We start from the raw sequence: 25773 nt of genomic DNA on the forward strand, positions 1-25773 counted from the left end.
CTCCATTCCACCTCTGTTTTCCTGAATATTTTAATAGCCCCAAGCAATAATTTTACACAACATTTTGTAGTGGTTTCCAGATAGAGATGGTAAATTTTATAGCCCTCTGTGTTACTAAATTATACCAGTTACCGTGATTACCTGACGTGCCTGCAGATTCACAGAACAACTGATAGATGAAGGATGGGCATTTCACTGTTACACAGATGTGAGGTTATTGCCATCTTAGATGGGCAGCTGTTCTTGAATTTCTCACTGCTTCTTATCATTTGGGCTAACACTTTAATTTCATAGCTAACCAGAAATAGTTGCTCTAAAAATGCTAGATATTCCTAACAAATGTGAGAACACAGATGTGTTTCCTGAGAGATTTCTAACCTACTGGTTATTGGAATGATTCTGTGTGTGGTACATGCCTGCATATGGGTGTTACGTATCTGTGTGTGCTTTAGCATCTTTTAACTATGAACATCAGTTCAGTAAACCAAAAGAAAATTTGTAGTAGTTTTAGAGAGAGAGGAATGAAGTTTCCCAGTTTTCCTCCATAACTTGGGATGTATGTAACATGAAAAGGTATTGTGGAAAATTGAGAAAAAAAATTACTTTTAATTGGTACGTTAAAATATAATTTTTTTTTTTGAAAGAGAAAGAGAGTATGCGCGTGCTGGGGAGGGGCAAAGGGGGGGGGGGGAGAATCTTAAGCAGGCTCCACACTGAGGCGGGGCTCCATCTTGGACCCTGAGATCACAACCTGAGCCAAAATCAAGAGTTGGCAGCTTAACTGACTGAGCCCTGAGGGTGCCCCCCCAAATATAGTATTTTTATGGTATGAGAGGTTAGGGGATTCTGAAGTGAGAAAAAACTAATTATAATTTTTTCTAACTAATTAGAAAAAACTAATACTCTTCCTCTTAAAAACTAATTTAAGAATGAGGCATTCTTTAAAGCTGTGAATATCTGGTTTCTGTTGACAGCTTGTGATTATCATCTCTTTGGATAACCTCTTTTTACCATTTTCTGAGTGATCTGGTTTTTGGACGGTGACTTGGGTGTAGCGAGAGTTGATTTGTCCTGTTATATCACTTTATCTGTTGAATCAGGGGTCCGTTAAATTTCCTTTTAAAGGTGACATTTTTGGCAGTTAATTAGAACCTTTAAGTGTACGAACTACCCCTTGATTATAAGGTAGAAAAAATGTAGACTTTCAAGTTTGGAGGAGACAAAGAAACATGGTTGTGTTAAAGATACAAGTTTGAATGGGGGGCTTGCATAAGTGCAGTTTAGAAACTATGACTCATCCAATTACTCATAGACTGGCAAATGACAGTTACATAGCCTCTGGGGAATTTAGTTACCTGATCTTAAAAATGAGGGTAATAGTAATAATAGCTAACACTAATAAAACCCAGGTCTCTAACGGGCATGAGGTTCCCTTTTAAGTGCTTTTCGTAAGATTAGGTCATTTTATTCTCACAGTAGTAAGAGCTAGATATTTATTTTCACCCACCTAATAATAATTACAAGTATTTTAATAGGTTGTCCTGAGGGTTGAGGTGATAATGCAGGTAATGTATCAATTATTGTGCTTGGCATTTAGCAAGCACTCAACAAATGCTAGCTATTATTATTATTATTATTATTTTTTAAAGATTTTATTTATTTTTTAGAGAGCGAGCGAGAGAGAAACAGCATGAGAGGGGAGAGGGTCAGAGAGAGAAGCAGGTTCCCCGCTGAGCCGGGAGCCCGATGCGGGACTCGATCCCAGGACCCTGGGATCATGACCTGAGCCGAAGGCAGATGCTTAACCATCTGAGCCACCCAGGCGCCCCAATGCTAGCTATTATTAATATACCTCTTCTTCCAGGGTCCTGAACTGGTATTTTGCATGACAGGTGCCTAGTAAATCTGGCCTGCTTAGCCAATTTCCTAAATAAAATGATCAGACCTGGAAGAGTTATTGTAAAGAGTAACTGCAAAATCAGATCCCAGGAGACAATAAGTAAATAGAAGTCAAAGATAGGATTGAAGCCAAGCAAAACAGAAGCACACTTAAACTGTATTAACAAGATATTTAGAAATTTTATTTAAGAGAAAAGAGAAGGTAAATGTGTGAAGGCAAAGATATATGATGATGAATATTATATCATAATATTGTACAAATTGTACACAATGCTTAACACTGAAGTGCCTCTTTGCAGAAAGTGCATCTAGCTTAGAAAAAGGGTGGTAAGCCTCTATTCGCTTTAACTTTATTTGGAAAATTCCAGTGTCACTGCTAATTTTTGTTAGGTGTTCTTGGTTAAGTTGAGCAGTCATCCTCCATTTTCCCTTTAGTTTTTTGGTCAGCTTTGTGTTAGTTTTCCTTGAGGATGATCCTAAGAGAAATGGAAAGATGAGAGCTTTTTTGTGTGAGAATATAAAAAATAGTAAAAATTTAAAAACATGTTGTCATCCTAGCCTTAGTCCCTGAATGAAAAAAAGATGTGATATATTATTATTTTTTGTGCTTTAGAGACAGAGATTTCATATTCAGTATGTGATGTCTAGTTGTTTTTAATGATTTTTTTAAATAAATGCTTAACTGGAGGTTTTCTATTTTTTTATTTAGAAGAACACATAACTTGAAATAACAAATTATAATTGATACCTCATTTAGAAATATTTGAATTCTAATTCTCTTTTCTTATCATATCAGGAAAATGTGTTGTTTTAAACACTGATAGTTTGTCATTTCCTCCACAATAATTTGAACAAATGATAATTACACATAAATTAATAAACTGTTGGTGGGAATCTAATGATGTATCTTGCTGTTTTTGATTTATTTCTGAATCATTTGTAGACTGTTGAAATGTTCCAGAACTAATTGTTTAATGTAACCTACAAGTTCCTCAACTCCAAAAACATGTTCAGTAAAATAGAATAGTTATTTTTAAAAAGTAACAAAGGACTAATTTACATTATGTTTTGTGAGACTTAATCATATAAGAAGTGGTTTTATAGGATACTAAATAATGTATGTGTTTTATCTGTGTTTAAAAATTCTTTTCATATTACAGATAATGAAATTATTAAAATAACTTTTTGTTACTTTGTTCTCACTGTGATTCAGACAGTTTTCTAGAACTGCCTGGAAATAATGTGGAGTCCTCAGTGGGCATTTGCTTAGTACTCCTTTTTCCTCCCATCATGAAGTATTGTGGCCACCTGAATAATGTTTTAAAAGTTATTAAAAAGAAAACTTTATTATAAGCTTCAACAATCTTGTAAAGAATTTCTACATGAGAAATATTTAAAATCAAGTGATGACTCCTGTGATGTCTGGGAACCATGCATGAGGTTCACAGTTTTCGATCAAGTTTACATTAAGTCACAGACAGACTATTGATTCTCTTGTACCGTTATATCTATCCGCCAAAGTATTACATGACCAATATTTTATAGTGTGATAGTCTGCTGATAATTAACCTTGTAAGCTTGCTTTGTGATCAGTTTTCATTTTATTTAACAAGTGCTTTGGAAGTTAGTGACTCACAAAAAAATATTCTCCATCATTATAAATATGAAACCAAGATATAGGAAGTTTAGTAAAGATTGATTTTGCAGTGCAGTTTTAACTAACTCTAAATCAAAGATACATATGGTTTCCTGTCATAGGACCAGGCTAATGCCCACCAACTGAGTGGGTATGCGTGTATGTATGTGTGTGTGTTTCCCAAAGGGCTTCTACTGAAAGTTGAGTTTTCGTTTTTATGGGTTCCCTGGAGTTCTTAAGTGTGACCTTCACCATTTTGTGTTTGGGCACCACACAAGCTAGAAAAAAAGTTACTGATCTTATTTTTTGATAATTCAAATTTATTCTTGACTTTTAGTTGCTTTATTAACTGTAGAGCTTATTTTGACCTTTATTGGACCAAACTAAATTCTGGTCCAACTTTTTTAAACTTCATTATCTCAAACCTTATTTTCAGTATAACTATCTCGTCAGGTTTAACTAAGTAGTTTTAGTTTTTCACTTAAAAACCTTTCATATACCCTAGCACCTTGCCACTTCTCTCCGTAATAACCCACTCTAAAACTCCCACATTTAGTCATTTTTAACTAATGTTATTTTCTGTCCATCTTTTTATTCATATATGTATTGTATTTATCATATGTACATATTATATATGTATTTACTCGCCATGAAAAAAATTATTATGTGATTGCATAAAAATGCACTATATGCACCTGTATTTTATTGTAATTCCCTAAATCTCATACACTTTTAATTAGGCAAAGGGCTATATCTCACAATAACTTGATATGTACAATTGTGGGCCAGTAAACTCTTGTCACATTTTAATACAGAAGTACCCTTGATTGGTGCATGAAATGTACCTTTCCTTCTTAAGCAGTCAGTATACATAATCAATTAATAAATCTGGCCAGTGGTTTTTGGATCCATTTATTTTAAGGCAACATGTAAATGCAAGGTCGGGTGCTTCCAAAATTTCATTAAAGGGCACATACTTACAAATGAGTTTTCAGCAATGGGCTTATGTTCACTGCATGCAATTACTGAGTGCTTTTGCAATTCTAAACACCTTGGGGTCCCCTAGGCAAAATCCCTTTTTCTGTGCCTCTGCTCTTCTTCTTGCTTCCTGTCAAGTTTCTGCCTTACTGAAGTCTCATACCATTAAAAAGATGATTTTCTCTTTCCCACTTCTGAGGATTATTTTCTTATTCAGAGTTGAACATCTGCAAAATAGAGCTTCATATTTTCATAAGGCCATGTGTTCCAACAAGAAAGGGCCTCATACCATAGACAAATATAATTATCATATTTCTGTATTAACATTATTATTTTTTGGGGGGGAATCACTCTTTTTTTTTTTTTTAAAGATTTTATTTATTTATTTGACAGAGAGAGACACAGCGAGAGAGGGAACACAAGCAGGGGGAGTGGGAGAGGGAGAAGCAGGCTTCCCACCGAGCAGGGAGCCCGATGTGGGGCTCAATCCCAGGACCCTGAGATCATGACCTGAGCCGAAGGCAGACGCTTAACAGCTGAGCCACCCAGGCGCCCCTGTATTAACATTATTAACTTATGATTTGACAACATTACTACATATTGGTATTTTGTAGAAATTTTACTTTTTCTTCTCTGTGTTTTTCAGTAATTGTGTTCATACCATGTTATTCATGACTGTATTTTCTAGGAAATTATGCACCTCATTTGTTCATTGTGCAGGGGCTTGAAGGACAGGGAGGTTCTTTATTTCTAGAACTGTGATCTGATGATATGCTTGGCTGATTGCCATCAAGCAAGTCATCCAGAGGGCTTAGGAATTCTGATGTCACACCATATATTAGTCTCAGGGGAAAAAATTCACACTGCACCCCAATCTCTAACTTTTTCACATGTTACTTTCTCAATCCAGGTTTACACAGTCTATTTATTAGATATTTTATGAATTCTTACTGTTATGCTCTTACCCATATGTAGATCTCCCTCTGTAAGGCCACATGACCTTGTTGGGATGGCCCAACACCAACACCAGGAAGAAGGAAGGAAGGACAGAAAAGGAGCTAGCACCCCGGAATTGATGCTGTGTCATGGTTGGCCTGTTTCTTCTGCTTCCTGACCTTGGCTTTTAGTTCTGTTAAAGCTGAACAGGACCGAGCTTTCCTTTTTTCATACAGCAAGTCTCAGGAGTGAGATCTGGTCACTGGTATTTATTCTCTGACCCTTAGCTGTGCTTTCCTTTGAAATGGAACTAATCAAGGAGTTGTCCTGCATATGGATGCTCATGAAGCATTCAGTGTAAGTATATATATTTTTGCCTGTTCCTAAGTTTAATAAAATCTTTCTTCAATCTTCCTAAATTGTAGATTTATATCTACATCTATCAGTCTTTCATAGATTATGAAATCCAAGAAGACGGTACAACACAGTTCTTTTTGTGCTGCACCTAGCAAAATGTCCTCCACAATTAAGTCCTTACTACATGCATTTAATTAGATTGCACATGTACAGATAGGTCCCTTGGGCCTTTCAAAGTAGTAGATGCTACTTTTAAAATGACGCAGGCCAAAAAGGATTTAGGTCACTCAAATTTTTATCTGGCTTTCCCAGTAGGATAGTTGAAAATGCATTTCTACTCTGCTATGTTAATGTCTTCCTTGTGATTTTTTTTTCCTCTCAGATTCCATTGTCAGCTAGTCAAAGATTGTACAACTTCTTGTCAAACTCAATGGGTATTTGAAATGGCGGTGTCTTTTAGATTTTCACCAGAGTGGCCTGAGGGTTCTGCCACCTCTGTCATTTTTAAGTATTTGTCTGGAACCCCTTTCTTTTGCAAGGGACAGAAGTCACAGAGTTTAAGACTGAGAGGGATCTTGAAGGGTGATGCCGTCACCCCGCCTGCCCTCAGGCAAGTTTGTACCTAGTCTAAACCCAAGACTGACTTGCTTCTCTAAAGAAAGCTCTCCCACAGCATTTAGTCCATTGCATACTCCACATTGCCAATAGAGGGATTGCTCTGTAATTCTGAACATGTCATTCCTGGGTGTAAAAACCTTTGAAAGCTCTACAGGGTAAATGTCAAATTCTTCAGTGTGTCATTCAAGATCATTCATAGAAACCTATCCCACATGGCCTTTGTAGCTTCATATTTCATCTTTTAACCCTTCCAAACCTATTTTCAGGAGTCCCTGGATTACTTCTCTGTTACCTGGACATGTCAGAGATATCCATGGCCGTTTCTTTGCTCACGCTGCTTTTTTTTTTTTTTAAAGATTTTATTTATTTATTTGAGAGAGAGAATGAGAGAGAGAGCATGAGAGGGGGGAGGGTCAGAGGGAGAAGCAGACTCCCTGCCGAGCAGGGAGCCCGACGCGGGACTCGATCCTGGGACTCCAGGATCATGACCTGAGCCGAAGGCAGTCGCTTAACCAACTGAGCCACCCAGGCGCCCCAAACTCACACTGCTTTTCAGCCTTGAACTACTTATCTCCTCCCAGCACAGATCAATTCAAATGATACTTCTTTTTTTAAGGAATTTTCCCAAGTCTTCAAGCCAGAATCATTCTATTCTTGTTTTCTGTTCCCATAGCACTTTGTTCCTATTGCTGTTGCTAACTTGGACCATGTTATCATAGTTAATTGTGTCCTCATCTGTCTCCCATTTTAAATTATATGCTTTCTCACAATGGAGGCATCATATCTCTCATTGTTCCCCTGAGGCCTACCAAAGTCCGTAACATAGCTAGTCATTCAATAAATGTCTTGAGAAATTGTTAAATATTAATTCGGTGGAGAAAGGGTTATGAATTTAACGATGCCCTATTGAATGAATCTTTGTGACATTCCTGGTATCTTTTTCTGGAATATGATGGGGATATAAAAATATTAGTGTAATATATTCCAAAGTAATCACCACAAATTTATCAAAATCATGGATTCAAGAGGCTGCTTAAAAACCATTTAATTTCAACAACTAGCCAGCACTTGAAGTCCCTTTCCACATGTCTGGAGTATGGACATTTAACTTTTAGTTGAACTCTTCCTTAGGCCGTTTCTCCAGGCAGCCCATTCTGTTTTGGCATTCCTCACAGTAAGAGAGCTTTTCCTTGTGCTGAGCTTAAACATGATTCCTTATAACTTTTCCCATTGGTCTTATTGGTCTCAGTTCTGCTTTTGGGGAGAACAGAAAACAAATTTACACTGCTTTCCACATTGTCAGTTTTTCACATAGGAATAGCACTCAGGTTTCTGCTATATATTCTATTTTATAAGCTGAAGGGCCCCCAGATACACTATACACTCTGTGTGTGTAGCCAGAAAACCATTGGAAATAATTTTAATTGGAAATAAGATAACTTGCATAGATAGAAGTAGAGACAGAGACAGAAAAATTGATTACCATACAAACAATTTACATTCTGGTCAGTATATGTTTATATATATAATTTCAGATACATAAATAAAGGATGTTAGATTAATTCACTATACTTCCAGATTTTAGATTCTAGGATGATCACATTTTTTTTCTGGTTATCTTATTGCTATGCAAGAAATTATCTCAAAATTTATTGGCTTAAAACAGCAGTTTATTTATAATCTCTCATAGTTCTATGGGTTGACTGGGCTAAGCTGGGAGATCCCCACTTAGGGTCTCTCCTGTAGTTGCCATCAGGTGGTAGCTGGAGGTGGAGTCCTCGAAAGGTCAGATGAACTGGATGTCCAGTATGGCTTCTTTAGTCACATGTGTGATGCCTGAATGCTTCTCAACATGGCAGAGCAGCCTGCATTTTTTATGTAGCAGCTGAGGGCTCCAAGAGGCAGAAAACAGAGGATACTAGGCCAGTGAAGGGCTACTCATGGAAATGGTACAATATTGCTTCTACCATATCCTTTTGGTGAGAGGAATCCTGGGGTCTGCTCAGATTCCAGAAAGTAAAGGAATAGTTTCATCTCATGATGGGTGGAATGTCTGGGTCACTTAGCAGAAGAGCATGCTGGATGGGAGATGTGACCATCTTTGGAAAATACAAACTGCCACACCATGCATTTGGATGGTGTAGTGGAGTAAAGGATGCATTTTTGATAAATTTTAACTTATTCTCAAAAAAAATAATACACATGTTATTTGTTTAAACAATGGCATAAAACATGAAGAAAGCACAAATATTGGCCATAAAACATACAATATAAAACTAACAATCTCTTGGGGCGCCTGGGTGGCTCAGTTGGTTAAGCGACTGCCTTCGGCTCAGGTCATGATCCTGGAGTCCTGGGATCAAGTCCCGCATCGGGCTCCCTGCTCAGCGGGGAGTCTGCTTCTCCCTCTGACCCTCCCCCCTCTCATGCTCTCTTTCTCTATCTCATTCTCTCTCAAATAAATAAATAAAATCTTAAAAAAAAAAAAAAACTAAAAATCTCTACCTAAGTTCATCATGTATTCACACTATATTTCTAATTGGATTTCATGATTTGAAAGGCCTCAGTTCTGAATTTAGGTTTAAAGATGTTTAGGGTGCCTGGGTGGCTCAGTTGGCTAAGCGTCTGTCTTCTCCTCAGGTTGTGATCCCGGGGTCCTGGGATCGAGTCCCTCATTGGGCTCCCTGCTCCATGGGGAACCTGCTTCTCCCTCTGCCTCTGCCTCTCTCTCTCTGTCTCTCATGAATAAATAAATAAAATCTTAAAAAAAATAAAGATGCTTAAAAGAGTCTTTGCTTTTAAAAAATAACTAGTATCTAAACAATTTTTAGTTTCTGGAAATTCATATTAAATGCATAATATTATCTCTTCTACTTTTATAGATTTTTGAAAAAAAATATTTGAGAGAGATAGCGAGAGAGCATGAGTGGGGCTGGAAGGGGCAGAGGGAGAGGGAGAAGCAGGCTCCCCACTGAGCAGGGAGCACGTCTCAGGGCTTGATCCCACGACCCTGGGATCATGACCTGAGTTGAAGGCAGATGCTTAACTGACTGAGCCACCTAGGCTTCCCTTTTCTGCTACTTTTATGCTATTTCATTATTTGGATTTTAATTGTAAAAGCCTTCATACAATTAAATATAAACTACTAAATATTTCCTTCTATGAAATATAAATTTCTCTATTTGACTTATTCTTAATGTATCCTAATTTCCTAAATGTTAATTCTTTCCATTTTTCTTCTCTCAACTCCTTTAAATTCTTCATTTTAAGTATGACTTGGCATATGAACCCTAATATTTGATAATGTAGGTGCTGGTCAAATAATCATTAGATTCATCACAGAGAACCATTTTCTTTATTCTTACCTGCAAATTCTTAAATAATATGTATCACTTAAAAATTGTGTTTACATGAGAGACGATGGACTCTGAAAAACAAACAGGGTTCTAGAGGGGAGGGGGGTGGGAGGATGGGTTAGCCTGGTGGTAGGTATTGAGGAGGGCACATTCTGCATGGAGCACTGGGTGTTATGCACAAACAATGAATCATGGAACACTTCATCTAAAACTAATGATGTAATGTATGGGGATTAACATAAGAATAAAAAAAATAAAAAAAAAATAGAAAAACATAAAAAAAAAAATTGTGTTCAGTGTATACCCAGAATAGCATAAAGAATTTAGTGATTAATTTTTCTCTCACGAAATATGAAATCTTGATATTGGTAGCCCAAGTGTGACAAGAGGGCTCTATCATGTCACCAAGGGGCTTGGATCTTTGTAGCCATCCTAAGATTCATGTATTCAAAACAGGTGCCAGAGTTCTAATCATTATATCTACATTTCAGATAGGCAAAGGCCAATGAGCATAAAAGCGCACAAAGCTGGGGAGCCTGGATGGCTCGGTCAGTTAAGTGTCTGACTCTTTATTTTGGCTCAGGTCATGATCTCAGGGCCGTTAGATCTAACCCCACCTTGGGCTCTGAGCTCAGCAGGAGTCTGTCTGAGATCTCTCTCCCCCTCTGCCCCTCCCCCTGCTCTCTTTCTCTCTCTAAATAAATAAATCTTAAAGAAAAAAAAAGTGCATATAGCAGCAGAGGAAGGAGAGAATAGATATTGGGAAGGCAACTGTCATGTCCAGCCACATCACATTAAAAAAAAATCACATTTTATTAATTTTTTGACAATTTCTTCTTATAATGCCCCAATTTTGTCTATGCTAGTCTCCAGCTCTTTTAATGCTAGTTTTATCTGATCTATAGCTGTGCATTTGGTTCTTATATATGTGCTTTGTTTCTTTTGTTTCCACTGAGTTTTTGTAAACTAGTATTCTTTCTTTCTTTTTGGCTTGTAACATGATATATATTTTTGCAGAAGATTTGCAAAATTAAGAAAAGAATAAAAAAGAATTAATACTACTTATATTTTTACATCATTCAGAGATAACTATTAACATTTTGCTGTATAGTCCTTCAATCTTTTTGAATTTTATATACATATATGTAAAATAAGTATATATTTGTAATGCAATTGCTACTTTATTCATATTATTTTAGAAAGTATATTGTTTTAAATATATTTAAGATTTCTGCATATAAATAAGTACTATTTGAGACATGAGTTTTGTGACTGCATAGCATTCTATTATCTGCACAAGTCACAACTTATGTATTTGATCTCTAATCGTTAGACACTCCAGTTACTTTTAAGGATTTACATGATGAAATTCTCCTAGCATCCATCTTTGCCTGTATCTTTAATTAATTTAGAATAACTTTACAAGTGAAATGGGTCAAAAGAGGGATGTATAAAGGAAAAGGTAAAATTTCTGCAGACTAGCAAATCCTGAAGTAAAGGTGTAAAATATGCCATGCTTCAGTGCATGTGTGCTGCGAGCGGGGTGGAGTGAGTTAAGCAAAAACTGTTACAGCTTTTGTGTCAGGGGATAAAGGAGCCAACATTTTCTCATCTCCAGGTAGACAGGACCAGGTGATGGAGAGGCTGGTAAATGTTTGGAAAAGGCACTTTGCCAGTTCCTTCAACATTCAACAACAACAACAAAATGAAATAAAAAGAAGGGAACAGAGAATTGACTGAGAGCCCACTTGCGTTAGGAAACAGATCTTGACTTCTCCCAAGCTGGGCAAGTAGAGAAGAGGGATAGGTAAACAGTTTTCAGTTAGAGAATGCCACAGTGTAGATACTGTCTATAATGTAGAACACATTGTCAAAAATCAAGGATCAAAGGTGTCCAGGAACTTGGTCAAGGCAGTACCTATGCATTTAACCATGGAGTATAGACGGGATATGGAATTATGCACTCATGTAAGTTGGCTAGTGGTCTTCAGAAGAATTACGTTTAAATAATGTACAATATCTAGAAACTTCTGATTTGTCATGCTTTTCATGATTGAAATTATCCTAGGATTTTTATCAAATTGTATTTACAATAGAAATTGTGCAAGGGAGTTAGTTTAAGGTTCTTGAAGGCCACATGAAAATATTGGGGGCAGGAAATGAGCAAGTGAGGGAGAGAAAGAAAGAGATGGGGAAGGAGGGAGAGGGAGAGGGCGAGAACATACTAGTGATGAATTTAGAAGTTATAGATTAATCAGCTTGCTTTGATATCTAGGAAAATAGAGGAATCAATAAAAAAGACAATTGATTTTCATACACCTCAGAAGAGCAAAAGGAACGGGAGTAAAAAACAAAATGATTTTGAGAGAAGTAAATCACTCTGACTTAATCTAATTTTATTCTTGACACAATGACCAGATTTAAATATGAGTGGAAGCAAGAGTTTGTATATCTTCACTTCAGTGAAGTTTTGTTTTTGTCTTAAATGACATGTGAAGGGAGGCATAACTGTGATTGTCACTGGATCAGTGACCTGCCAGGACAAACCAATGAAGACTTCAGAGGGTTGAGTGGGTGCTTATACTGAATGAAATTTGTATTCATCTCCAGAATTAAACAATATAAAATATGGAATCTACAGACTAGAAAGTTGCTACATCTGTAGGGAATCTGCAAGAATTCAAGGTGAATACAGGAAGAAAGAAAGGTTGCTGAAGGAGGTAGAAGATCATTGAGAACCATCAATTAAAATGGCAATTAAAAAAAGGTAATATCTAGTATAATAAGATGTAAATGGTAATAGCTAGTGTATGTAAAATGGTAACATGCAGGCATTGGAACACATTGTTGCCAATTAGAAAGGAGACCTGGGATTGCTGCCTGGATTATTCAGGGGAAACTGTAGTGATTCCTGCCTTCACCTGCACCACTTGTCATGTAATAATCAATCCTGTTGTATGTCCCCGTTACAGGACTGTAACACATGTTCATCTAGTTATTTTCTTTCCTTAGGTCCTATACAGTACTTGACTGTTGCTTTGTAAGAGAATAAGGAATTGTGTTAATTCCTCCAAAAATAAGCAATTATTTTACTAAAATTGTTCTGTTTCCATTATTTTCCATACTAACAGCTTTTTATTTCAAGTCAAATTTTTGGGTAACTTCTTTTGAAGACATCTTAAAAGGTAGTTCAACTCAACATGTATAATACCAAGAATGTATAGAAATCAATTCAAGACATGACAATAAATGATGAACTAGGGCCAAATCAAGTTTCAAACAGGCAACAAATACTATGTCATGACCCCCACTGGCTGCAGTAATTGTAAAATATAACCTGATTGTGGGGTTCAAATATGAAAATTGTACATATCAGTATTAATAAAATATGCCAAATACTATTAATATAATTAAATTAGTATATTAATGAATATGTCATATTATTTAACTTGTTATTTAACATACTAATATAGTAAAATATCAAGTCTTAACAGCCTCATGCTCTTTGATTTAACGATTCCCCTTCTGGGTATTTTATCCTAAGGGAACAAGCATGCTATGGCAGAAGATATATACAACAGGATACTGCAGTGTTTTTTATTTTTAATTTTTTTGGTAACAGATGCTTGATAACTTATGAATGAAAAAAACACAATATAAATAATGGCATGTATGGGGTATCAATGAGTGAAATGGTTTTGTATTGTAATGATAAAAAACATGGTATTGCTACAGAAAGAAATTCACAAGTAAAAAGATTAATTATAAAATAGTTTATATGATATAATTCTTTAAAGAATAGACTGGAAAAGTTATACATGAAATATATTACTTTAGGAATTAAGGATGATTTTATTTTTGAATTTTTTCTAAATTCATAAAAAAGAACTTGGTAATTTTTTATTTAGCAAAACAACTATATAAGGAAAAACCATTTATACTGATAACCTTTAAAGACTATTTGATAATCTTTTTCTTTATGTTTTTCCTTTTAATTGCTGATGTCTTTTTTTGTGAATAAATTTCATTATTTAACTGTACATTTGCTTTATATAATATTGTCTGTACTATTTATTTAAAAATCCAAAGCTAGATTCCACATTTATTTGCATTCGCCTGTAATTTATGTATTTAATATGCATATGTAAATATATAAATTATAAATAATATTTTAATTTAAATACAGGCATATTTAATATATAAATTATATAGAGAGATAAAATATGTAAAATACAGGAGGATGTGTATAGAGAGATAGATAAATGGATTTTTGTTATTTTAGTTGTCCAAAATCACTGGACAAGATTATTTATTTTTTAACTTTTTAATTTTTTTCTTGATTTAAAAACATGTCATTGATTTATCTGTTTGACTATTTTTTTGTGATCCCAAAATATCTTAATAAATGTTAACCATTTATTTACTTCTACCTTTTTCGTCTAATTGTAAATATTTTTTAGAGATTTTATTTTATTTATTTGAGAGAGAGAGCAAGAAAAAGAGAGTGAGAGCTGGTGGGGAAGGGCAGAGGGGAGAAGCAGACTCCCGGCTGATCGGGGAGCCTGATGTGAGGCTTGATCCCAGGACACTGGGCACAGGGAGATGCTTAACCAGCCAACTGAGCCACCCAGGTGCCCTCTAATTTTAAATTTTGATACAGTTTCAAACATATAAAAAGTTGCAATTATTGTACTTAAGAATCCTCTCTGTCCAGATTCATTAGTTGTTTACATTTTGCCCCTTTATTATTTCTGCTTGCTCTCCATATATGTGTGTGTTTATATACATGTGTATAATTACATAATTATATAATCATGATTATATATATGCGCATATATATGTACATATATATGTAATTTTCCCTGAATCATTTGAGAATAAGTTGCAAGCATGTTTCTTTATTTGAAGTATTTTAGTCTATTTCCTAAGAATAAGGGCATTGTCCTATATAACCACAGAATTATGAAAATTAAGAAATGTGTTATCAACAAAATACTGTTATGTAACAGTGCATCTAGGATCACATGTGCATTTGGTCATCATGCCCTGCTTTAATCTGGAACATTTTCTCAGTCCTTAAAGACTGAATTTGAACATATTTTCCAACTTTCCTCAATTTGGGTTTGCCTGATATTTCCAAATGATTGCTTCAGGTTATGCCTTTTGGGCAGATATGTGTACTACAGAAGTGATGTGTCCTTCTCAAGTGCACCTGAGGCACTTTACGGAGTGGAGGCACACCAACTGTATTTGCTCCATTATTGATCACATGGTCTTTGACCATTTAGATAAGGTGATCTCTTGCAAGTTTCAGCATTGAAAGTTTTTATTTTCCCCATTGTAATTAATAAGTGATTTGTGAGAAGATGCTTAAGACTATGGAAGTATCTTGCTCTTCATCCCGCTTTCACCCATAAGTAAGTGTGGGTCCACAGTGTTTTGTTGATTGAATCAGTTAACTATAATGTTTGCTTAATGGTGATTTCCTAACTCCATCAATACATCTACGTTTGTTAGGTGGCATTCCATGAAAAGGAAGAGGTTTTCCTTCTTCCTTATATACTTCATTTGTTTCTTTTATTTATATTTTCTGTAATGAATCTTAATTCTTTATGATAATTATTTATTTTGATTTTCCAGTTGACCTAGATATGACTGGTAAGAAATTCTTGAAGCTGAAGCCTATTACTTTTTGACATATCCCATCATTTTTAAATGCCTTACTCCCCCCCCGCCCCAAAATGTCATCACTTTGAATTTTATATACTTCCGTCGCCTCCCTGTGTACATGTTCTAAAATGCCTGGATAGTTTTTTCACATTTTCATTGTTTAAGTAACTTTCTGAAAGTGAGTATTGTTTTACTCTTAGGACCTTTGCTTTCCTCTTTTCCTCACAGTTTTTCTGGACTCCTTAGATCTCTGTAATAGATATGGTGGGAGCTTGTAAGATAGCTCTGTTAGAAATCAGTGTCTAATTTTCTGTTTACAGATAATTTGACATTTTTATTATTCTCCAACTTCCAGTTATACTGAAGACCTGGGATTTGTGTGTTTTTATGTTTTTGTTGGCTGTATATTTTTTGCAGCATGTGAGAAGAGTTTCAGATTTGGGTGACTGGTACTATCACAACTATCCAGAATTCCAGGTCTATGTATTTTAAGCATTATACAAAACATATTAACCTTTCAAATTATTTGCAATATGCCATGATGCAACCAGAATTTATGGATTGCAGATCTTCACCTTCAGTGGTCTGTGTTCTCTTAATCTGGTTTAATTTAGTTAAATTGAAGGTTTCTTTCTCTATTTTTACAACTATCTTATCAAATAGTGACATCTGTCAGTCTAGGAAGTATGTCTCTGGAAGATGTGTTCATGGTAAATGTAAAATCATTATTTTAGATCATCAAGTCCCTTGATTTGTACCAATCAATTGGGTTTGTAAATTTCTCCCTTAGCTTTAAAAATTATCAAAAATGGGGGTGCCTGGGTAGCTCAGTCGATTAAGTGTCTGTCTTCAGCTCAGGTCATGATCTCAGGGTCCTGGAATCAAACCCTGCATTGGGCTCTCTGCTAGGCAGGGAGTCTGCTTCTCCCTCAACCTCTGCCCCTCCCCCCACTCATGCTCTCTTTTGCTCTCTCTCAAATTAACAAAATCTTTTAAAAATTATCAAATATGTATTTAAAAAATGGAAATTCAAGCATGGAATTTTAAAACTTGTATATACATTAAAACAAGATAACTAATCAATAATATCTAATTATAAGAATCCAGTGAAATGTAGTTATAAGCAGTTGCTTTATCTAATGAAATAAGCTTTTTGACCATAATTAAGGAAAGTTCTTCCTCTCCAGTTTCACAGCAAAGAGGTCTGATTTTAGTTGGCACATAGGGATCAGGAACAAAATGCTGCAGTGCCTGCAAATGGCAGAGTAGAAGGCAGCTTGCAGGAGTAGAGAGCAGGTGAGTGTCCAAAGCCTGCCACATCCAGAAGGGGCAAGCATTTCTCTGTTCTCTGGAGGCAGTGAGCCCAGCCTTACAAAATCTTTGCTCTTTCAAAGAAGGTAGAAATGAGATTCTTATGGGAAATCTTCTACTTTAAAAAAATTCTTAAATGGTTTTAAAACCATGGCATGGGATAAACAAAACATGTCAGTAAGCCAGATTTGGTTATTATATCCCAGTTTGCACCCTCCACTCAGGATGCATTTTAGGGATTAGCAGGTGCTGTAGTGAGAAGAATCTGTGTCAGAAAAAGTTCATTCGGAGCCTAGGATCACCTCTTATTAGCTGTGTCCAATTGGGCAAATCATGTGATTAGTATTAACTTCAGTTCTCTTGCCTGTGAGGGTGAATATGCTAAAATATGAAGAAATATACAGGTTCGCTAATTGTTATAACTTTATAATTCTTTTGAAATTATATGTGGACATGAATTGGTATCTTTTATTAAGCTCTAAGTTTTACACTTAGAAAAATGAAATTTATAAAAATATACAGTTTCTTAAAAATTTCTTAATTCACTTTTGACATATAACTATAAATTGCTAACTCTGTCTAGTTTCATCTTCTTTGAGAGGCTCTGTGTTGAGGATTAGTAAAATCATTCATTCTTGTGCCAGGTAGAGGCCAGTGTCATCTTGTTGTCTTTCATACACTAGAGGAAGATAAATGAGACTTTCAGCTCAGAATACCTGATCTTCTTGTTGAACTTTTGATTTGATTACATTTGGTTTTGGAGAACACAAAAGTACACCTTCTGCCTTAGTAAGCTGATATTTCTGTTTAGCACTGTAAACCAAATCTTTCTGGGCAGAGATTCTGCTCACTGAGAACTCATGTTCCAGTAAAGATGCTTGCTACTTAAAGAGGATTTTTATTTGTACTTCCCATAGTGTGTTTGATCTGTCTGAAATAACACATTGTACCGTAAAGGGTTACTTTGGTTTTCATTAGGTGTGTTTTGTTTTGTCTTCTTTTGAACAGCTCTTTTATGGCACACTATACCCAGTAGAACAAAATCCATTTAAGTTGAAATATTTTGAGCTTTGAAATTAATGTGCTCTTCCCAACACCTCTCCTCTAAAACAAAAATTAATTAATAAAATCTGATTAACTTTCTCCTTATAAGTGACTTTCTGACAAAAAAGAAATGGATGTTTGTGTATTTTTGAAGGTGTGCAAGTGGCGTGCCTGCATTTTTCTCAGTGCATGGTTTTCAATTAGAATTGAAATGCAATTACAAAGTGAATTGGTGCAATTCTCTGGATAAATCAAGCAAAATTCTCTTCTAACTCAGTGATCTTCATATATCAGACAAAAGTACATTTTAAAAGCTTAAAATATTTTGATAACCACCTCAAATCTCCAACCTAAATTTATTTATAAATATCTCATATTTTTGAATTGCTTTTATGTTGTTTTGCCATGTTCTGGGAAAACCGTTTCTTGCATATATTTCTGAAGCCAGTTTGCAGACTCTCACCTCTTAAGAGTATCCTCTTTGACTGACGTGTAGAATATTTGCATATAGTTGGAAATGTTTCTGTTCATCAGCCCATTATACTTTGCTAGGTGTATAATCTATATTTTGCAAAACCTTATTTCAGTATGTTAAAGTATGTATTGTCTAAGTGTGTGGTGGTCTGGAGTAGTTTGTCTGTGACCTTGGCAAATTGCTTACTCTTTTGGATTTTTTTTCTTTTCACAGATGCATTTTGTAGGAGTATTTTGAGGATGAATGTTTGCAAATCATTCTGAAATTGCCAAACGCCACATACAGTAAGTAATATGTATTTTTATTTTTCCACTCAATTGCAGTCATGCTGAATGAATTTGGCAGTCATAAAACAACACATTTCTATTTATGGTTCTTGATATTTGTGAATATTGAGGTAAAATGTATATAAAAGTTAAAATTTGATGAGCTGTTTGCTAGTCTGAATTAAGTTGTATAAATTCAAGATTTCTAAGGACAGATTTTACTATTGTTCTACTTATATAACTTGCACATAATATTTCTCACTTATATTTGAGTGAGATTTTTTTCTCTGAATCATAAATGAGAAGAGTGCAGGGAACATTAGTGTTATTAGCCAGTGCTGATATGGAGATTTAAAAAAGAGTATTGAATTAAGAATTTTTTTTTTTGAATTAAGAATTAAGATTGCCGAGTATTAAGACTTTGAATCAGGCAGTTTATATGTGTGGCCTGTAATTCTCCCCCACATATTTTAAGATCATTATTTTTATTCCCATTTTATAAATAAAAGAAACTGAAAGTCAAGAAGTTTTAACACCTTGTTCAATATCTATTCAAAGTGATGAATCTGGGCTTTGAACACAAGACTTTTCAGAAAATACTGCCCCTACCTATTCATGTAGACAAAGCTAAATAACTTCTCTAAGAGCCTGAATATTTAAAGAGTTTAAACATGTTCTGATCCTTTCTTTGTATTACTGTTTTGCTTAAGTATTATCCTAAAATATTGTATTTTTTTCTGTATTTTCTATAATGGGATCGATTTCATTTTAAATGGTGCTTTCCAATTCCTCACTTGACTGCTTTGAACTAGGAAGGAAGAAATGAAAATATAGATTCTGAAAAAAAGAGTTTGTAAATCACCTAAGTATATATTTGATTAAAAGTGTTTAGACTTCTGAATTTCTCCAAGAGTTTTCTTTCATTCATTAAAGAAAAAAAACAAATAAAATTAAGTCATGTTATTGTTTTAGGAGTTTGGAGGGACCACAGAATCAGAGTCCTAGCTTCCACATGCTCAAATTCCTTATTTGGTGAAATGAGATAATCAGGAGGACAATTCTAAAGTAGAATTTCCAAAACATGTGGAAGCAGTAATGACAGCATTAATGTTTTTATGTTGTCTTCCAGTACAACTTAAAAAAGGTGGCCTAGTACATGTTTAGAAATTCAGACTCTGGATTCAGACCACCTGCCTTTGAATACTGGATTTATTACTTATTAGCTGTGTGACTGAACAAATTACTGAATGTGTCTTTAAAATGGATGTAAGATTGGGAACTACTTCATTTGTAGTGAGTTAACACATGTAAAGTATAGCACAGTTCCAGGTACATAGTAAATTGGTATTTCAATTCAAGTATGTTTGTTAGTAAGCATCATAACTTCGTAATCATGTCACATAGAGTACACAGCAAAAGTACTCAGTGAATAATGTTGATTGACCCGTTCCAAAAGAAACTAAAGTTCAGCCTTCTTTATAAATGTAGACAACTTTACTTCTTTGAACTTTTAGTGAAGAAACAAACCATTTAGGTAATCAGCATGTATATATACACTATATAAAATATGCACACATATATATCCTATTGTATTGACTGCATATCTAGGCTGAAAGTGTGTTTGTGTGTTTTGTGGAGAAAAGAGGGGGCGTTGTGAAGTGCTTACAGAGTCTGAAATGCTTATTTTGAAAGAGACAGGACAAACTTATAGATATAAAATAAATAGTTGAAATGATGGTCAATTAACTTGAGGGAATAATCTCGTCCAATGCTTTATGAAACCATTCATGGAAATTGAAGCCATGTGGACAAAAAAATAGTATTTATTAAGTATTTACTCTATCCCATGCATTTTACATTCAGTATCTCGGGTAATCTAAGCAATAAGATGATGAGGTAGGTGTGTTATTATCCCCATTTTTTTTTGTATGAGGAAAATGTACCATAGGAAGTTTAAATCTGTCCTTCATGGGACCAAAGCTTGAGACTGATCTAATTCTAAAGCGTTTTTTTCTTTATACTTAACGTGAGTGTTAAGGACTGAAATTCTGTGGTTGATCTAACTTTCTTTTATTTGCATGAAAACACTGCTCCCAAACCTCTGATTATACATATGAATTCTTTAGTAAGTAAGTAGTTGATTATTGAATTTCAACTAAAATCAATTGCCTTACATTTGTAACCCGGTCCAAGCTTATTCTGCTCCTGCACAACAGGCCAGTAAGTCGAAAGGGAAGGTGTTGGGGCCAGGAAAGCGACTTTATTCAGAAAGCCAGCAAACTGAGGAGATGGCAGACTATTGTCCCAAAGAACCATCTTCCCTCAACATGGAATTTGAGCTGCTTTTATATTAGCAAAAGGGGGAAGTGGGATGGAGTTGTTGTCAGAAGTTGACTAATGCTTGTAGAAATCCAAGGAAGGTCATGTAACTTCTTTGTCCTTGGTCAGTTCATCTTTGTATATAGGCATCTGGTCATGCCATTCCTGTAAATCTTTTTTTTTTTTTTTAAAGATTTTATTTATTTATTTATTTGACACAGAGAGAGACAGTGAGAGAGGGAAACAAGCAGGGCGAGTGGGAGAGGGAGAAGCAGGCTTCCCGCCGAGCAGGGAGCCCGATGCGGGGCTCGATTCCAGGACCCCGGGATCATGACCTGAGCCAAAGGCAGATGCTTAACGACTGAGCCACCCAGGCGCACCAAGATATGTTTGCTTATTTTAGAGAAAGAGTGTGAGCAGCAGGGGGAATGCATAAGGAGAGGGGGAGGGAGAGATTTTCAAGCAGACTGCCCATCGAGCATGGAGCCCTTCAACAGGCTCAGTCCCATGACCCTGAAATCATGACCTGAGCCAAAATCAAGAGTTGGACTTAACCGACCGAGCTATCCAGGCGCCCCGCCATTCCTGTAAATCTTAATCATAGCATAATCATTTCTGTATTTCCTTATCTCCTGGGTGAAGTAGGGTTTGGGTGAAAAGTGGCTTTTGCAAGTCATAGCTGTAGTATGTCTATGTAGCAGGGCTAAGCAGAAGTTTCTAAGCTATAGGTTATAGCATCAAGGGAAAGAGAAGCACTATGAAGTCAGACAGGCTAAGTTTCTCCCTGTTACATATTAAGTGTTAATAGGGCCGCTCAGCAATCTGAAACAAATTGCCTTTAAAAACTATTGTTTGTGTCAAGAAAACTTAAAAAATAAAAAAGCTCCTTCCCCAAGGGCAGAGACCGTAGCTTACGCTTCTCTGAATTGGAGGTGACTGACCACACCGTTTTCTTGAAGTCGTCCCATCATTTCATGCGGTGCAGAGTTCAGAATGAAGAGTTCAGCTTGACTTAATTAATTATTCTCCTCCCTATTTGTCATCTTCAGGTGTGTCATCATTGAGGGACATCCTTTACAACACTACACTGGTCACACTGATACGTCCCCTTTTTGTCTCTTTGGTGACCTTCATCTTTTTTCCATCTCAATCATCCACTGATCCCAGTCCTTTTACATATCACTTCTTGAAACAAACTGTCAGCAACATTTTGCCTGAGGGGTATTTTCAAACTTCCTAGTATTTAAGATATTATTGCCCTTAAAGGGAGTGGGTCACACTGTGTTTTCACACTACTGTTGGTTTTGAGAGGGAAGGACGTACAGAATGCTTCTCCTTTCAGTTTGCAAATTTGGTCTCTGAAATACACAGCTAATGATTACATTTAGTGATTCTCTTTTCACTTAATTCAATAAATATTTATTGCATGCTCCTATAATATGAGGAGCACCATACTGGTTTAGTACTAGAGCAAGTGGGAGGGAAAGACAAAAATGACTCTCAAGAAAATTGCATGTTCAATTTAAGGAAATAAGATAGGCACAGGCATAAATAAAGGATAGATTATTAGGATATGGTATCATGAGAATAGCCTAAAGTTATCAAATCAATAAAGCTGTTGTAAATAATTTGAGAAATAATGAAATGATTACATATATGTGAAAAAACAAAGCATTGGAAGAGATTTAAGAAAAATATAATTCTGGACTGCAGTGGCTCAAGATTTCATCATGGTGATTGCATTTGCACTAGGTCTTGGTGCAGGTGGAAAATGTTAACAGAGAAGTCAAGGAAATGGCATACCTGAACTTAGAGTCAAAGAGACATACTTCTCATTCAATGAATGGTGAATTAATTAGTTTGACAACAGAGTAAGTTTCTTGTGTTGGGCTAAAAACAGATAACACTGGAAAATTAAGGCTGGAGCTAGGTTGTAGGAAATACTGATAATCACAGTAAGGACTTTCAATTTAATCGGTAGGCAGTTGGAAAAAAAAACAAAGAGAATATTTAGGAGGGCCAATCCTGTGAATAAAAAGTTTCCTCTTTAGTCTGGTGGTGTCTAAACAATGGATTCCAGTTGGAAGACATGTAGACAAGAGAACAATCTTTAGGAAAATGTAGAAGTATAAGAATAAGGCATGAGGGTAAGACCTAGGGTAGTAGTGGTCGGAATGGAGAGAAGGAATAGATGCAGGTAAGACTTTGAAAGAAATGGGGTCAGGGAGTAGTAATAATCATCATCACCTGTGTGACATTTACTAGGTACTGGACTCTGTTTTAAGTGATTTTATATTATTTAATTTCACATCAGACAACTCTGAGAGGTAGACACTAAAACCATCTGCATTTCGCACAAGAGAAAACTGAGGGTGAGTTTAGCCAAGTAAATTGTCCCAGGTCAAATAGCTAGAAAATAGCAAAGGTGAGACTTGAGCCCATTCAGTCAATCTCCAGAGTCTCTGCAGTAACCACTGTACATCATTTCTGTAAAAAGTAACTGAGATTTCCAGATTGACTGAACTGGAAAATGACATTACCAGTCATCAGGGAAACATATTTTTTTCAGAGTTTACCCCTTCAGTTAAGCCTTTGGGTAGGGAGGAAAATCTTTGGACTTTTAGGGAGAAATATCCCTTATGGTTCATGATGAATCTCCTGGATACATTCATTTCTATGCTGGGCAACAGGAACAGCATAATTTATGATATTGCTCAGTTATAAATTAGAATAGTAAATATGTCATCTTAATATGATTTGTCTTCCTTCCTTAGCACAGCTTAAAATGAAACAAGGATAGAGTGCTAAATTAAAGATTAAATATCTTGGATGCATGAAAGACCAATATTTTAGAGTTAGTTTACCATTGTACTAAACAATAATTTTGACAGGGGAAAAAAATCTAACACCTAATATAGAGAGTATCTCTCTTTTTCTATACTGGAGAAGTAGCCTGGGCTCTGGAACCATACTGTTGCATGGATTCAGATCCCAAAATGAGTCCTCTCTAGCTGTGTGACCTTTATAAAGTGTGATCTTAGATGTGTGACTTTTTGTGTGTCAATTATGCAAGGTCTGTGGCCTCAGTCTCTTCACCTTTGAAATGTGACAGGAAAGTAGTGTGTTTTCTGAATATTGTGAAGGTTAAAGGAGATAAAACACAGTGGTCCCTAACACACAGTAAGTCCTCAATAGATATTAGTTATGTTCATTGAACTTTATCTCATCTATTAATTTTTAATTTATAAAATTTAATTGGATAATTATTACTATTTTAAACATGTTTATTGTGAATTTTTATGTGTTATGATCACAACACAGTGAATTTTACAAGCAAAGACCCATGTAACTTCACAAATCAAGAAATAGAACAGGGGCGCCTGGGTGGCTCAGTTGGTTAAGCGACTGCCTTCAGCTCAGGTCATGATCCTCGAGTCCCTGGATCGAGTCCCGCATCGGGCTCCCTGCTCGGCAGGGAGTCTGCTTCTCCCTCTGACCCTCCCCCCTCTCATGTGTGCTGTCTCTCATTCTCTCTCTTTCAAATAAATAAATAAAAATCTTAAAAAAAAAAAATTTAAAAGAAATAGAACATTTTCTGCATCTCAGAAACCCTGCTTTTTTTTTTTAACCTCCTAAACATTACTCCTTTCCACCAATTCCATATGGATAACTTTTTCATGACCTTTGTAATCACTTCCTTGCTTTTCATTATAGTTTTAACATTTAATCTTGTATCCTTAAATACGAAATGCTGGTTTAGCTTAATTTCTTAATTTATATACATAATAGTCATGCATTCCTTTGTGTGTGGTTTCCTTTCCTAAACTTATATATCTAAGTTTCATTAATGTTTTTGTGTGGTTCGTTAATTTTCATTGCTGTGTAGTATTCCATTGCAGAAAAATGCTACAGAGTATATATGTGTTGTCGGTGGACATTTGGACTGTTTTTGAGTTTGGGCAATTATGAATTGTGCTGCTGTGAACATTCTTTGAAGTGTTTTTTGCTGCACATATACATGCATTTCTGTTAGTGATGAAATTGCTCAGTTATATTGTATACAAATTTTCAATTTCAGTGGATACTGCTAAACATTTTCCAAAGTAGTTATACTAATTATACTCTAGTCAGTAGTGTATGAGAGTTCCCATTGTGTCAGCTATATCCATGCTTGGTGTAATCAGTCCTTTTAATTTTAGCCATTCTGATGAGAATAGAGTTTACATTTCCCTTTGAATGATGTGGTTCTGTTATGTGGTTTAATTGCCATATGGATATTATTGTCTGTAAATTGCCTGTTCAAGTGTCTTGCCTATTTTTCTATTGTGTTGATTTTTTTATTGTTAATATGCAGAAGTTAATTATATTCAAATGAAGAGCCTCCTTTCAATTATATGTTGCAAATCCCTTTTTCCTCTCTGTGACTTGCTTTTTCAGTTTCCTAATGGAGTTTTTGAAGAGGAAAAGTTTCTAATTTTAATTATAATCATATTTTTACCTCTTTACATTTAGATCATTCCTTTTAAATTTATTTTTGTGACTGGTTTGAGGTAGAAGTCAAGTCCTGTTTTCCTTCCAACTGGATTTCCAGTTGTTATAGAATCTTACTGAAAATTCACCTCTTTGCCCACTGCTCTTCAATGCCATCTTTATCATAAATTAAATATCCATATATGTCTGCATTTTGGGGGCCAATTATTCTTTTTTTTTAGGAGGGGTGGGCAGAGAGAGAATCTTAAGTAGGTTCTATGTCCAGTGTGGAGCCTGAAGCAGAACTCGACCTTACCACCCTGAGATAATGACCTGAGTGGAAATCCAGAGTCAGATGCTTAACCACCCAGGTGTCACCAACTGTCATTTTTAACTGGTCTGTTAATTTCTTCTTACTAATTATAACACTATTTTAAC

At 35.5% G+C, this 25773-nt stretch overlaps 1 protein-coding gene across 1 annotated transcript in view; it reads left to right on the top strand.

Moving 5' to 3' along the window:
• GALNT13 (polypeptide N-acetylgalactosaminyltransferase 13) overlaps nt 1-25773 on the top strand; it is a 547381-nt gene that overhangs the window by 26913 nt on the left and 494695 nt on the right. The window contains exon 2 of the mRNA XM_021702903.1: nt 18494-18564. The gene's annotated coding sequence lies outside the window, so the exon portion shown is untranslated. The remainder of the gene's footprint in view (nt 1-18493; nt 18565-25773) is intronic.

The sequence above is a fragment of the Neomonachus schauinslandi genome, chromosome 3 (genome assembly GCF_002201575.2).
Source record: "Neomonachus schauinslandi chromosome 3, ASM220157v2, whole genome shotgun sequence".
Lineage (NCBI taxonomy): Eukaryota > Metazoa > Chordata > Mammalia > Carnivora > Phocidae > Neomonachus > Neomonachus schauinslandi.